This window comes from Larus michahellis, chromosome 4 (genome assembly GCF_964199755.1).
Source record: "Larus michahellis chromosome 4, bLarMic1.1, whole genome shotgun sequence".
Taxonomy (NCBI): Eukaryota; Metazoa; Chordata; class Aves; order Charadriiformes; family Laridae; genus Larus; species Larus michahellis.
The window spans coordinates 77167610-77174703 of NC_133899.1; positions in this window are offsets into that span (position 1 = coordinate 77167610).

The following is a 7094-nucleotide window of genomic DNA, read 5'->3' on the forward strand; positions in this document are numbered from 1 at the left end:
CCCCCCCAGCCCTCCCCCCGTTGTCTTCCCGCAGCTCGGAGGTCCCCTGGCTTGTTGGCGTCTTCTCCCGTGATCCAGCTCCCGGGGATGTCAGCGTTTGAGCCGGGGACTTCGGATGCCCTTCGATGCATCGCAGGAGCTCTCGGCCGGGCCGTGACTGATAAAACACGCTGCCCGCTCGCTCCCCGAGAGAGCTCTGGGTAAGGTTTGCCAGGGGAGACGCTCTCCAGCCCCTTGCAGCTCAAGTGAGAGCAGGTTATTGAAACGCGCTGATTTTAAATCTACATGGTGTGCACAGGAGAGTGATAAAATATACGGTAGCTATATTCACCATCCTCTAGATTTTTCAAGTTGCTCTGAGTCCGTGTGATTCTTTGACAAGATTTATGAATAGAATATTACATTCGCTTTATTCTGTGAAAATTAGGGTTAGGGTGTAGCTTGGCAATCAAAGAATCATAGAATGGTTTGGGTTGAAAGGGTCTTTTAAGGGTCATCTAGTCCAACTTCCCTGCCATGGGAAGGGATACCGTCCACTACATAAGGTTGCTCAAATCTTCATCCAGCCTGGCCTTGACAACTTCCAGGAATGGGGCATCCACAACTTCTCTGGGAAACCTGTTCCAGTGTCTCACCACCCTCACAGTAAAAAATTTCTTCCTAATATCTAATCTAAATCTTTCAGTTGAAAACTGTTACCCCTTGTCCTATCGCTACAGTCCTCATCTTTCCTGTAGGCCCCCTTTAAGTACTGGAAGGCTGCTATAAGGTCTCCCCAGAGCCTTCTCTTCTCCAGGCTGAACACTAACTCTCTCAACCTCTCCTCATAGGAGGGGTGTTCCATGTCTCTGAACATATTTGTGGCCCTCCTCTGGACCCACTCAAGCAGGTCCATATCTTTCATACACTGGCCACGCTTCTTCTGATGCAGCCCAGGATGTGGCTGGCTTGCTGGGCTGTGAGCATGCATTGCTGGGTCATGTTGAGCTCCTCATCAACCAACACCCTCAAGTCCTTCTCTGCAGGGCTGCTCTCAGTCCATTTTCTGCCCAGCCTGTATTTGTGCTTGGGATTGCCCCAACCCAGATGCAGGATCTTGCACTTGACCTTGTTGAATGTCATGAAATTTGCATGGGCCCACCTCTCAAGCCTGTCCAGCTTGACAGGCTTGGCTGTCATCTGAATGTCATCCCTTCCCTTTGGTGTGTTGACTGCACCACACAGCTTGGTGTCATCAGCAAACTTGCTGAGGTCGCACTGAGTCCCACTGTCCAGGTCCCCGACAAAGCTGTTAAATACTCATCCTAATATGGACCCCTGAGAGACACCGCTTGTCACTGGTCTCCGCCTAGGCATTGAGATGTTGACTGAACCTCTTTGAGTGCAACCATTCAGCCAATTCCTTATCCACTGAGCTGTCCACCTGTCAAATCCATGTCTGTCCATTTTAGAGGCAAGGATGTTTTTTGGGATGGTGTCAAATGCTTTGCACAAGTCCAGGTAGATGACGTCAGTCGTTCTTCCCTTATCTGTCAGTGCTGTAACCCTGTCTTAGAAGGCCACCAAATTTTTCGGGTACAATGTGCACTTAGTGAAGCTATCAAACCAGGACAGTCACCAATCACCTCTCTGTTTTCCATGTGCCTTAGCATAATTTCCAGGAGGATCTGCTCCATGATCTTGCCGGGCACAGAGGTGAGAGACCAGTCGACCTGTAGTTTCCTGGGTCTTCCTTTTTGCCCTTTTTAAAAATGGGTGTTTTGTTTCCCCCTTTCCAGTCACTGGGATCTTCACCAGTCTGCCATAACTTTTCAGATATGATGGAGAGTGACTTAGCTCAATGGTAGCTCAAACCCTTGAAGTCCAAGAGAAGGAGATTCAGTTGTGGAGGATGCGGACCTTGAGACACATAGCTGGTTTCGTGCAGGGCTGGCATGCCTTGGGGAGCCCCAGGAGCTTTGTCTCCTCTACATCTTTCTGTGGCTGGTTCCCTCCCTAGGAGCGGTGCTGTGGGCTCTGGCTGTTCCTTCTCTCGCTCCCCAAGTTGGATTCCCTCCTCTTCTGTTTGCCTCTCCCTTGGGGCTTGCTCCCTTCTTTCCCTGCGATGGGGTGTTGAGATATCATGCGGTGACGCAGCATGATGAGATAATTTCTCCCCCCTCCCCACCCCCTGGCTTCTTGTTTGTATTCTTCAATTAATTTATCTTCTTGCCTACAGCTTTAAATGTGCTTTTAGCATAGTAACTTTCTGAAGACACAGCACTAAAATTTTATTTGCTCTTAATCTTGAAAAGCAATCATTTTATAATCTCCCTGCTAGATTCATAGCATTAATTTTGCTGCAAGCTTTGAATGTGGACCAAACATAACCCAGTCAGTGGTGAACCTGCAAAGGGAGTGGTTTGATGAGCTCCTTTGGGAGAGTCCATCACATTCGTTTTACAGCAGTTTAACTATAATAAGGCAGCCCTGCCCACAATACCGTATGCATTCCTACAGAGCAGAGACTTCATTGTACCTGGGTCCAGCAGCGCACTATAAACATGTTTATGTCATGCAGAACAAATAGTGCTGTGACTCGTTGCTGGGATGTTATATACGGGGCTGCATTTAAGCCGATATGTTATATACGGGGCAGCATTTAAGTATTTGTGTGTGCCATCCGCAACGGCAGCCAGCACAAATCCCACTAGTGCTCAGCATTCCGCAGATCCAAAGAGAAACTAAGTGCCATATGCCCTAACAGAGCAGAGGAGGTGGAAGACCATGGGTAACACTGGCTTAAAGTTTTTTAATGGTTTGCATTACATCCACCAACATAGCTATTTCTTAATGAGCCAGTTCTCAAGTTTTGGGCAGAAGCTGAAAGGACCTGCTACCTTGGGCCTTTGCTCTGATTACACGCGATTGTGATGTCCTTTGGTAGATGGTGGAGACCAGGAGAAAGCTACATTTTTTCCTGTGCAGTGACCAGGTTGAAAAATCCTCAGACCACTTCTTGCAGGAGCTATTGTTAAAACAAGTTTGTAGGGCAGCAAGCTCCAGGTGCCAGACCCTCAGCTGCAAGTAGGATGAGCTTTGAACTGAGTGAGGACAGGAGGATCAGGCGCGAAGCGATGCACTTGTACCTGACTCTTGATTAAACTTTAATTTCATAATGATGTGGTCAAAGACACGTGCTGATGCTGTGCAGGATAGCAGGTATCTCACTGTCTCCCAGCGAGCATGCAGTCACACATGAAGGCATTTCAAAATTATGTGGTACAAATTCATCTAGAGTGAACCGTGAGTCACATTTTCAGAGTCATGACCAAGCGAGTCTGAAACAAATGTTTTCCTAATAGTAAAAGTAGAAGAGGAGCTGGATGAAAGACCTGAAGATTAAATCCTGGCAGCATGGAAATGATAGAATTGTTAGGGTTGGAAGGGACCTTAAAGATCATCTAGTTCCAAACCCCCTGCCATGGGCAGGGACATCTCCCACTAGATCAAGTTGCTCAGAGCCCGGTCCAGCCTGGCCTTAAAAACTTCCAGGGATGGGGCTTCCACCACCTCTCTGGGCAACCTGTTCCAGTGTCTCACCACCCTCATGGTGAAGAACTTCTTCCTAACGTCCAGTCTGAATCGACCCATCTCTAGTTTTAATCCATTCCCTCTAGTCCTACCATTAGCCGACATCCTAAAAGTCCCTCACCAGCTTTCTTGTAGGCCCCCTTAAGATACTGGTAGGCCACTCTAAGGTCTCCTTGGAGCCTTCTTTTCTCCAGACAAATCAGAGGCAAAATTCCCAGTGAATTGGGGTCAGGGTTTCAGCTTAGAGCCAAGCAGCTCTAAGATCTTGCCACTCTTCTCAAAGTAAAAATGAGTCAGCTGGTCATTATTGGTATTCAATGGGAAAATATAAAACAGGTGAAATCATTTAAGCTGACAGTGCCCAAGTGGTAGTGAGTTTGCTCTGGAATTAAAAAAGTATTTATCTGGAGGTGCTATGTTTATGGAGTCTTACTGCTTTCTAGATCAAGTGCACTTGCTTTGCAGATGGCAGAATTGGTTGGTTTTTTTTTTTAACTGCTAGCCTGCAAATTTTATCTAGATCCTTTCTTTTTCGTGCACCACTACTGTTAAGCAAGGTTTTCTGCTGACCTGCCCCTGCAGTCCCAAGGCTTCTGAGGGCACCTCTGGTGAGATTTGAGGTGATTGTCACCTCACCTATGCAGAGCTGGCCAACTTTGGCAAATGATTTACTTGCCGAGGCTCAGGAGGAATATAACCCACCACTCCCCTGGCCGTGCTGTGCAATAAATAGAAGGAATAAATTCTTATTGTTTTGCCTTGAAGGTAATGAGGAGAGAGCCTGGGCAGAGCTGCTGAGTAGATTGATCTTGGTTTTAATAGGAGTTTCCAGGACCCAACCAATGTAGGAAGTCAGAGGAATTTCTTCCTATCACCCTCCCTGGGGTGGTTTTACAGAGGTAACCCTGTTGATGTCTGGTTGGGTGGTAGGAAAACGAGCTGGGATAGCCCTCTTTTTCTAGCAGCACTTTTTCTCTGTTTCAAATGTCCTAGCTTGCAAAATGCTCAAGTCCAATCACTGCTCTGTCAGGACTGGTTCTCAACCAGTTTGGATTGAAAATTTGCAGGACGTGCTTGATTTCTGGAAAAGCCAGATGGTGGGTCCTGGTTTTAGTGCATAAAGACTTTGATGTAGGGAGTTGAGTGTTCCAGAAAGGGAATGCGTGAACTAGGGAGCAGCGCTCCAAGTGAGCTCTGCTTGGGTTATTTCCACCCTCTCCAGGGTGTGAAAAGGCTAATGAATGCCAAATGGTACCGCAGTGGCAAGTCCAGCTCAAGACTACACAGGCATTGCTGGTTTATGCCAACCTTGCATTTGGCCTTAGAAATGGCTTAGAATTAGGCAGCAATATCAAAGCAGAAAGGCTCAGAAACAAATATTGCAACAGAAAATGTTTAGCGCATCCTGGCCACAGCCATCATCCAGCCCTCCCATGAGCAGCAGACAGCTCCGGTTGGGGCTGGCAAACTCTTATCCTTTGGCATGTTTGGAAGCACTAAATCCCTCTGTGTGCTCTGTCCAGGGCATAAAAGCTTTTGTCACTCCCTGCAGAAGGGTCTGGGTCTTTCTCCTTCTCTGTTGGCAATTCCATGGCAAGTGCTACTACCTTTGGTCAATGACAGAGTCAGGCGGGTTGTAAGCCTGTGATCGTCTTGGGGACAAGCTTTAGAAGTTATTTGAAAGTCTTTTTAAAAAATAAATAGCGCTTAGGGGTTTTATCTTAGGAAAACTTCTGTGTGCCACTCATGTCCCACTTTAAATTACTCCTGATGCCAGGATTGTATCCTAACAGTGTGCAAAGTTTGCTCTCATTCTTTACAGAGAGACAAATTTTGTTCATAGCTCCTGGTGTTGTTCCAAAATAGTTCTGAAGAATTATTGTAAGCAAGGAGCTTGCGAGAGTGTGCTTTAAAGACACAACTGAGCAGGATTGTGGCTCTTTTTTGTGTGTCAGACATACCTGCAACATCTTAGGAATGCATCCTCATCATTTGCTCTGAAGAAATGCCATGCCTATAGATACTGAAGTGGAAAGAAGAGAAGCAAATGGTACCATGCAGGTGCTGGCCTCTTAACAGTGAAGTTTTGGTTGTATTTGAAGTGGCACTTATTTGTATGATAAAGTAGATTGACTGTAAGGATACGTCTTCTAAACTTTTCCACCTCTTATCTGTCCGTCCATGCTGGAGTTGTAGTCAGTGTTCAACATTGGTTTAACTGAATTACCTTGAAAATTTTCCCCAAACTGCTGTGAAGAATCCTGATATCCCACTGGAGAGCCATTAGTGGGCCCCCCCTACAATCTCAGCACTAAGAAGCCTGCAAGGAAATTCTACCTCCAGCAAAAAAGGTTTGCTTTCTTTTTGTCTCAAGCGAATTCAAGCTGAGGATGGATGGGAAGGCCAGGAGGAAGCAGTGAAGGATCTCCAAAGCTTTCTGGTGGTTTGAACAAAAAAATCAGCAGTCTTGGGGCTGTCATCCCTCTCGTATTCCTACCTAAAATCAAGATTGAATCGTTCTCCCCAAGTAGCCCTGGCTCCAGCCTTTGTTGCCAATGCAGGAGATGCAGACCTGACTGGCAGAGCAGATACCTCCAAGAGTTGGTGTTTTCTAGAGCTTTAAAAACTCCGTTTTTCCTGGGTGAGTTGGATGACAGGCAGGAGTGTGTGCTCTGCTCCAACTTGCAACATAGCGAACTTCGGGCTTTGCTCTGACTTTATACATCCCATTCAAGCCTTCAGCTGAAATATAGGTGTTTGCTTAGAGGGAGAAAAGCCTTGGGTGAGGCTTTGGAAGACATTTAGAGCCCAGGCACATCAAGGGGTGTGTAGCCATGTTTGCACATTTCACCGCTTCTGAGCTGCTGATAAATCCAGGCCTGCGTGACTGTGGATACTTTCTTTCCATCTCTTCCATTCATAGGCAGCAAATATCTGCAACGTAGGGTTGTCCCCCACCCACGTAGTGGATGGAGCCAGCTGGGCACGGGGGCAGCCGTTCCCTTTCCTCTACTTCCCACATTGGCTCCGTGTTGGTCCCGAGTCCACGTGGAGAAACCAGACGGACAAATGGAGCAAGGCTGGGAGGGAACGTGTCTCCCCTGGCCCTGAGCAGGTAAGGATTTGTCTGAGGATGTAACACAGACCCTGCTCTGTGCAGGGAAGCTGTGTCCGGGATGTGCAAGGTTTTACAGACACATGCTTTGTCCTTCTCTAATTGCTTTAGGCAGAAACAGAGATTAGCAGAAACACTGAATACACATCCACATTTTGTTGGTGCTGTGTATAGCTTCGTCAGAAGGCTAACCGACAGAGAGATTCTTGTTATATTGTGTTGCTGGTGGTCTCCTGAATGCTTGAGAGTTATAAATCAGGCAATTGTTTGATTCTCACACAGGAAAATGTTTTGGTAAATGCAGGAGGCTCGAGACTAGCTGAAAATGTCTGGGGCTCCCATTGTGTGCAGAATGCAATGTGTGCAGAGGAAATCTGCAGCATTCCTATGGCAAACCACAACAAGA